Source organism: Rattus rattus, chromosome 12, assembly GCF_011064425.1.
Source record: "Rattus rattus isolate New Zealand chromosome 12, Rrattus_CSIRO_v1, whole genome shotgun sequence".
NCBI classification, from domain to species: Eukaryota; Metazoa; Chordata; class Mammalia; order Rodentia; family Muridae; genus Rattus; species Rattus rattus.
In genome coordinates, this window is record NC_046165.1 from 33,462,980 (window position 1) to 33,471,581 (window position 8,602).

Below are 8,602 nucleotides of genomic sequence, written 5' to 3' on the forward strand. Positions count from 1 at the left end.
TTCTAGCTTCTGACCCACCAGAGCTGAGGTTCATACTTAAGAGCTCATGGAATCTCTTAAAGATGGTACACATACACCTGAGAATTATTAAAGTAGGACTAAATTCTATCACTTCCATAGTATGTCCTAGTGATGTGTTTTAATTCATGGAATAAATCCAAGCATAGTGTTTGGGACACCGAGGCTGGGCTCTTCAATTTGATCTATCATAGAGAGTTCATTGTACTTCAATCAAGCATGCTTAGCAATAGTTTGCACACCTTGTTTGGCATATGTATGAGCATGTGTGCAGTCTGAGATGTGTCAAGGAACAAACAGCATCACCTCTGCCCTCAGAAGTTGGAAAGAGAAAACACACTCTAGAAACATACTCAAATACTCACATACATTGTATAATCTGTGATTGCCATCCTAATATCCTGTGAAGGCATATACTAACTAATGCTGCTTTCCATCCCATATACAGACACCAAACCCAAACACTATTGCAGATGCCAAGAAGTGCACGCTGACAGGAGCCTGATTGATTTCTCCTGAGAGGCTCTATCAGAGCCTGACAAATACAGAGGCGCATGCTCACAGCCAACTATTGGATTGAACACAGGGTTCCCCATGGAGGAGTTAGAGAATGAGTTGAAGGAGCTGAAGGGGTTGGCAAACACATAGAAAGAACAACAATATCAACCAACCAAACATCCCAAAGCTCCCAGGGACTAAACCACTAATCAAAGAGTACACATGGAGGGACCCATGGTTCCAGCCATATATGTAGCAGAGGATGGCCTTGTTGGGCACCAGTGGGAGGAGAGGCCATTGGTCCTGGGTAGTCTCTATACCCTAGTTTAGGAAAATGCCAGGGTGGAAGGAGGGAATGGGTGGGAGGTGGGGATGGGTGAGTGGGTGGAGGAGCACCCTCAGAGAAGCAGGGAGAGGGATGATGGGATAGGGGGTTTCCAGAGTGGAAACCAGGGAAGGAGATAACATTTGAAATGTAAATAAATAAAATATCCAATAAAAAAAGAAAGAAAGAAAAGCAAAATCCCAGAAATGGGAACTGGCACCCTCATGAACAGAAGAACAGAAGACATTTTGAAATTTAAATCAATGCCTACTTTATCCTAGCTTGCCAGTAACCATTCCTGCTTAGTCAAGGCTTCTTTTCCCATTCTCTAGTTTTCCTTAAATTGAAAATATTAATTGTATGTCTTCACTTTTTCTGTCCACTCGCCTCAGTCTCTCATTGATGGAGACCTGATATAGTATCATTACAGAATGGCAATTGTCCCTTGCTTCTTCAATTTGTATGTCCAGCCCCCACATTTCAAGGATACTGCAGCAAATCTTAAAATCAGAAGTTCCTATCTTTTGTCTTTTTGTCTTTTGTCCAACCTTGACAGGCTTCTAAGAGATTGATAAGCTATAGAGCTTCTCTTAATGCATGCATTAGTGGTACTGAGAATAATGAAGTGCTTGGCGGCTGCTTTTATGTTCATATATAAATGCACATATCCAGCAGAGACTTTTGATGGGAAACTGACATTCCAAGAAGTCTTCACAGAGTCAGTGGCACAATGTGATTTGAGCACTCCTTTCCCACGTAAGCCCAGGTCTCCATATGTGATCTCAAGTTTCTCAAATTTTATACTTGGTATATGAACTCAATGAAAATATGTTGGACATTAAGGAAGAGCTGCACTTAAGATTTGGTTTCTTGAACGTTTTCCCCTTTCCCCAAACCTTTTGCTATCTCAGCGTATTTTCTTAAGGATTTCTCCACTTTGTGTCTACTTACTATTGGCAAGTGTACACCAGTTTGTGTGCACTCTGATAGCCCTAATGACATGCCTCCACTCATACCCCCATGATGGACATGTCTGTGTTCATTAAATAAATAAATAAATAAATAAATAAATAAATAAATAAATAGCAGTGACTTTCTGTTCATCCTCTCATAGTTGTTTGCTCCAGTTTCTTCTCTGAATGCCCCATCTTTTTGCTCTGTCCTTTTTTCTCTTTCCCCTTTGCTCCCTTTTGGTCCCCACCCCAGTCTTCAAGCTTTTCTCCTCTTGTGCCTGTTGCTGTCAATGTGTTTATTTATCCCCATTCTCTGTTTTCTGACTTTATTTCATTGATCTAGGTACACTTCTCCTTGGTCACTTGCTCTTCCTTCCAGGGTTAACTGGACTCTTCCATCACAATTCTGGACACTAGGCTTCAACAAACAGAGCATACTATTATTCATCTCACAATTAGCTCATCACAAGTTTTTAAGTCTTTGAGCCTATTGTTACCTTTTAAAATATGTGTTGTGACATCCTAGGTTTTGCATGCAAATGGATGGAACTAGAAAATATCATCCTGAGTGAGGTAACCAGACTCAAAAGAACATGCATGGTATGTTCTCACTAATAAGTAGATATTAGCCAAAAAAACAAACAAAAAAAAAAAACAAAAACAAAAACAAAGTACAGAAGACCCAGGATACAGTCCACAGAACTCAAAAAGGTTAACAAGCCAAAGGGCCCAAGTGAGGATGCCACTTGGTAGGGAAAAGAAAGCCATCACAGGAGGAAGAGGGAGGGAGGAACCTAGGTGGGAAAGAGGACAGGGAAGGGAAGAGGGGAACATTATCAGGTATTAGGTGGGGGGTTAAAGGACTGAAGCCTGAGGGCCAGCAAAAAGAATGGAAACAGGCAACCTCAGGAGGCAGGAGGTGGGGGGACCCTCCAAAATGTACCAGAGACCTGGGAGGTGAGAGACTTTCAGGACTCAAAGGGAGTGGCCTTAGATAAAATGCCCTACAGTGGAGAGAAGGAACTTGTAGAGCCCACCTCCAGCAGAAAGACAGGGCATCGTTGCCATCCCACAATCAAAAACTCTGATCCATAATTCTTCCTGTCTGAAAGAACTGCAGGGACAAGAATGGAGAAAAGCCTGAGGAAAAGGAAGTCCAGCAACAGGCCCAAAGTGGGATCCAGCTCAAGGGGAGGCCCCAAGGCCTGACATTATTACTGAGGCTATGGAGTGCACACACAAGGAGACGTACCATGACTGCCCTTCGAAAGACCCAACAAGCAACTGAAAGAGTTCAATGCAAATCTTCACACCCAACCAATGGACAGAAGCCGCTGAACCCTGTGGTTGAACTAGAGAAAGGCTGGAGGAAGCTGAGGAGGAGGGCAACCCTGTAGGAGGACCAGCAGTCTCAATTCATCTGAACCACAGGATTCTCTCAGACACTGGACTACCAACCAAGCAGCATACACCAGCTGATTTGAGGTCCCCAACAGCAGAGGACTGCCTGGACTGGGTTCAGTCAGAGAAGATGCACCTAACCCTCAAGAGACTGGAAGACCCAGGGAGTGGGGAGGTCTGGTGGGGTGAGATGTGGGGGTTTGGACATCCTGGTGGAGACAGGGGTAGGAGGGGTCTGGAGGAGGTATGGGATGTGGAACTCTCAAAGGGTAGACTGGGAAGGGGATAAAATCTGGAGTGTAAAAATATTGAATAAAATTTTAAACATAAAATAAATAAAATGTGATCTCTTAAAACCCAGCAATTATCTTTTGTATCTTGTGCTTTGGAAAACTGCACAAATAAATATTAGTACATAAATATAATTCAGATAAGAAAACATGGACATTTTAATATTGTTATAACTGTATATGTTGAATAATCTCAGGAGTGGTGGGTTTTTAATGGTATATTAATTATGATTATCTGTGTAAGTGATTTACACATCAGAAATCTATTTATAGTTACTGATTTTTATTATATTTTGGTTTTCTAAAGTCCACTTTCACTTTGATTTGTCTGAGCATCAAGGTAATAAATTGTCAAGCAACCCAGCAATCCCTTATGCACTCATTAAAAACAACCTAATGATTCTGTCATAAAGTCTTTTATTCAAATTATATAAAATATGAGTATTTTGACCAAAGAGAGGAAAATAGAATACATATGGAAATAAGAATTTTAAGTTATTTCCAATTTTCTGAATTTGGCTTTGAAAATGATTCAGAATTTAAGTCATAAGATGCATATAGTAATTAATATATACATTAGAAATAAATGTTATTTAAATAAAATAGTCTTATAATTTCACTTAAAATTTACTTGAAGAGTTGGGGATTTAGCTCAGTGGTAGAGCGCTTGCCTAGCAAGCACAAGGCCCTGGGTTCAGTCCTCAGCTCCAGGGGAAAAAAAGAAGATAATACCTCAGATTTCCAGAACTGAGAGAAAATAAACTGCTATTTAAACAAAACAAAACAAAACAAAAAGAGAAAAGACACTATCCTTATTAAAAAAAAAAAAGATTTACTTGAGTCTTACAAAATCATAAAAGTTAAATCAGAATCATGCTTCATCTAGTGTCATTTTAAGAAATAGGCTAATGTTTCATGTAGTTATCCTTTAAAGAATCAGAATCATTTTCAAATATATATATCTTCTCTGATATGTGCAAATTTTAAATAAATATGAATTACTTAGTACTGTGAATTATTGTGCAAAGATTTTTTTGTGTAACTCATATATATATTACACTAACTTATGCCTCTACTGTGAGGTGGACCTGACCCAAAAGGTAGAGTAAGGAAACGGATGATCAATATTTCTGAGGAATGAGATTTTCTTATTCATCATTATGCCCCATATGTACTTCAATAAGTTGACTGGCTGCCGCCCTGCTACCTAACCCCTAGCTTCCTTAGCTCCCTGGACTCTGAAACAGTGTCAGCAATCAAGTCAGTGGCAATATGATCCATTCAAACTTAATTTTGGATTTGCTAGGTTGTAAGAACACAAACTGAGAAGCAGAAGCAGTGTTCTAGAACTGAGCAGTACTAACAAAGAGAATGGCTAGGAAGATGTAGTCTGCATGCACCTTGCCAACGCTGGACTCTAGGTTCCAAGTTTCAGAGAAATACAGGACCATTTATGGATCTGTAGGGTTAAGAATATAGGAGTGCCCAGAGCACAGAAAGCAGTCCAGGGTTGGCTTGCTGGGGCCAGGCAATGTTACAGCTGAAATACCATGATTATCCTCTGACTGTACAGATGAGGAAAGTCCCAAACCCTGACAGGGTCAAATGTTGTGCTCAGCATTACAAATCTGAGGGGATATATGTCTCACATGGTGAACCAGGAAGTCTGGCTCAGGCCTCTGCGTGCCTATTCACAGTCTCTCTAGAAAGATCTGTCCATGTTTTAAGATAACAAAATGACAGGTTTAACTTTAATGCAACCCCAAAGATGTGAGCAAAACCTAAGTTAAAACTCTTCAAGTAGCTCATGTTGCTCTACTTCTGCAAACGAGTTGTAGAAGGGATAGCCATACATCCCTTTTAGATCCCTATATCTTAGACTCTGCAGTGCAGGCTAACCAGACAGCCCCATTTAGAGAAGGAAGGTGAGGACATCATGTTCTTCTTTAATTAAACGCCTCTGTTGATAATTAGTAAGTGCAAAGGTTGTGGATTAAATCTTGGGTACCTTTTCCTTCGCTTTTCTCTTCTCTTTTCTTTTCCCATCCTAAAGCCTATCCCTGGCAGATGCTGCACAAGAGCAGCAAAGCCACTCTAGAGCCACTCGCTACCCATTTCCTCAGCTCCAAAGTAAGCCATTTGTTAAGGAGAGATTAATTTTATGCTAATATCTCAAAAGCTCTGCCAAATGTCTTGGGATCTCCATTAATATTTAATATATTCTAGCTGTAATATAGAAATTTAACATTGATGTAGTAATTAAAGATCTGCAGTATAGCCTTTTTGCATTGCTTTCATATTAATCTGCTAATGGAAAGCGGTAGGTGAACAGAGTGTTAAAACCAAGCAAATGTCAGCTACATACAAAGAATGTTCTATGGAGCGAATGCAGGAGAGAGATAGAAATGTTTCCATATGACCTCTAAAGTGTTCAGGTATTAGAATATAATGTTTATTCCAGGCAATTTTTCTCAGAGAGAAACAAGGTATCCTGGAAAATTTTGTTTCCAGAATTAGGGTCTGGGTCTCATGGCCACCCCTTGTCTTCAGTCCTGATTCTAAGATAATATTCTCAATTCTAGAAACATCTATTCCCTGGCCCTAGTATTTAGCCTAGTAATACACCATGATTTAATAAAGTCCTGTCAGTGATGAACAGCCTAGGAGAATATTTGCAGTTATCTGTTGAAGGTAGCACAGCACTCTGAATTTCTGGGGCCATCAATTTTGAATAGTGACATTTCAAGTATTAAGACCTTTTAAAAAGAAGATTGGGAGAGGGAGTGATGGGGAAAGGCTATAGGGGTCCTTTCATTTGGTGTCAACGTTAAATATTACACTGTCATCTCTTTTCCCCTTAATGCTACAGTGGGATATCATCGACCTAGGGACCTAAAACATATTATGCAAAGCAATGCAATGGAATTTTGTTGAGAAGGTACTTTGACTCATTAACACCAAAGTGTTTTAAGCAAAGCTCCACATTTCTTTAAGGTTCAGGATAGACATGTTGTGAGAAACAATAACATTAATAGCCTTCATGGATCTGCAGAATAGTGCCTTGAGAAGGCACTGTTGGTTAATTAGATGTCTTAATTAATTTTTCCTATTTATGTCTTAAAAATACCATGACAAAAGAACTTAATGGAGAATAGTCTGTTCTGATTCATTCAAAAATACAAACAGCTACAGTGGGCAAGTGAAGACCATCTAAATGACCCTTCATCCTCTTAACTTTTGATCTGAAGGGTACTACATGCCCACGAATCCCTTCAATCCTACATATACATAGTAAAAGTAGAAAATAAAAGCATCTTTAAATTTTCCCTCCATTTCTCCTAGAATGTCCACATTTATTTTTCTGAAAAGGAAAAGTACATGCAAAAGTCAAGGGAGGTCAAACAATCTTAACAATTTCTTACCTACCATCAAGAAAAGAGAAAATATAAATGAGCAGGGAATGGCTACTTCCAACACCTCAGCAATGCAGAAATGATAAATCCAGACAAGAAACTCAGATCCAGACAGGTTGTCAGCAGTGAGCCAGGCCAAGGCAGAGTATGCCAAGGTCAAGAACCTCATTCCAGGACATCAGCAAAGTGCTGCAGACCTTTGGGAGAAATGTAGGGCAGGCTGGGTACAGGAACAAAGGGCCCCTGCCTGTGTCTGCTGCCATTGTTCCCAGGCTTGAATTCTGTCGAAAGACCTAGCCAAACAAAATGTAAAGCTACCATATTGGCCAGGGCTGCAAGATGACCTTAGCTGAAACGCAATTCACAACTCAGCATTTCATATAACATGACTAGTCCTAAAATACCAAAGATCTATTCTTAAGCGTACATTCCTAAAAGGGCCTCTTGGAGATATTGATTTGGTAAAATAGAAAGGGCTCAAGGATTTCTGGTTTCATCCTCAAAGTGATTCTAAAAAGTATGATAGGTTGAGAAGAGGGATAACTCCAAATTATGAACTTTTCTGTGGTGCCAGTCTACTTGTTATACACCTCAGGCCAAAGGTTTTAATACTTCAATGCTTATCTGACTCATGTATAAAGCATGAATATTAAAAATGCCTCCTAGGCTGAGAATTGGTTCAGTGGTTTAGAGTATTTGCCTTTCTTTCGGGGGACCTGGCTTTGGTTCCCAACACCCATTATTAATGGCTTGCAAATCCAGCCAACTCCAGTTAAAGAGACCACCTGATACTCTCCTGAACTCTGCCAGGGTGCCAACGGCATGCACATGGTACATAGATACATGTAGGCAAAACACTCACATGCAATATAAATATATAAATCTAAAAAAGTTTTAATTACCTTCTCAAATCAACCTCTCACTGCCATGAACAGAAAGACCCCAAACTCATTGACTACCACTGTAGTTTTCTTCAATTGGTTTCTAGGTCTTAAGACTTGGCATATGTCCATTATTTAGACAGAAGATTATTGCTTGCTTTAAAAAGAACAATCAAAGTTTTCAAACAAATAACAAGTAGGAATAACTAAAACAGAGTCCCTATGTCCAATTTTGTTGCCTAGCACAACTACTACCGCCCAAACCAAAAGAGGAAAATAGAACCTGAAATACAGTTATTTCCTTTATTTCCCTCTGCTCCTAGACTGTAATCTGTGTGTGTGGAGGTGCTTATTTCTGCCTCATTTGTCCCCTGACTATGTTCTAACTCTATTGTGCCACCTAGAATTTATGTTTATCTGGATTTGGGTTTGCCTTTAGGCGCAATGGCTCCTATTCCATTTCTCCTCTTCCTGAATTGTAGGTTCCCTTCAACCACAAACTTTCTACCACCATCCATATCTCCACATCAGACCCTTCTCCTGAGGGGACTCAGACCTGGTACTAAGGAGTAGAACTGGGTTTGGTAACGAGCCCTGCACATTGCTTCCAATCTCATCTCAAAAGGAAGTTCCATGGCAATCTTCCAAACACTGAATGAGGGTTTTAATCTCTGCGAGCACCAACAAACATGAACTTGCATTTCTGCTTGGGTGTGAATGTAAGATCTTTAACCTGGTTAGGCTCTGAGAAGAGTGAGCTAGAAGGAAAGAAGGTAAGGGGATAAGGAAAAACAAATGAAAGGAAAGGCTAAGGAATCTAATA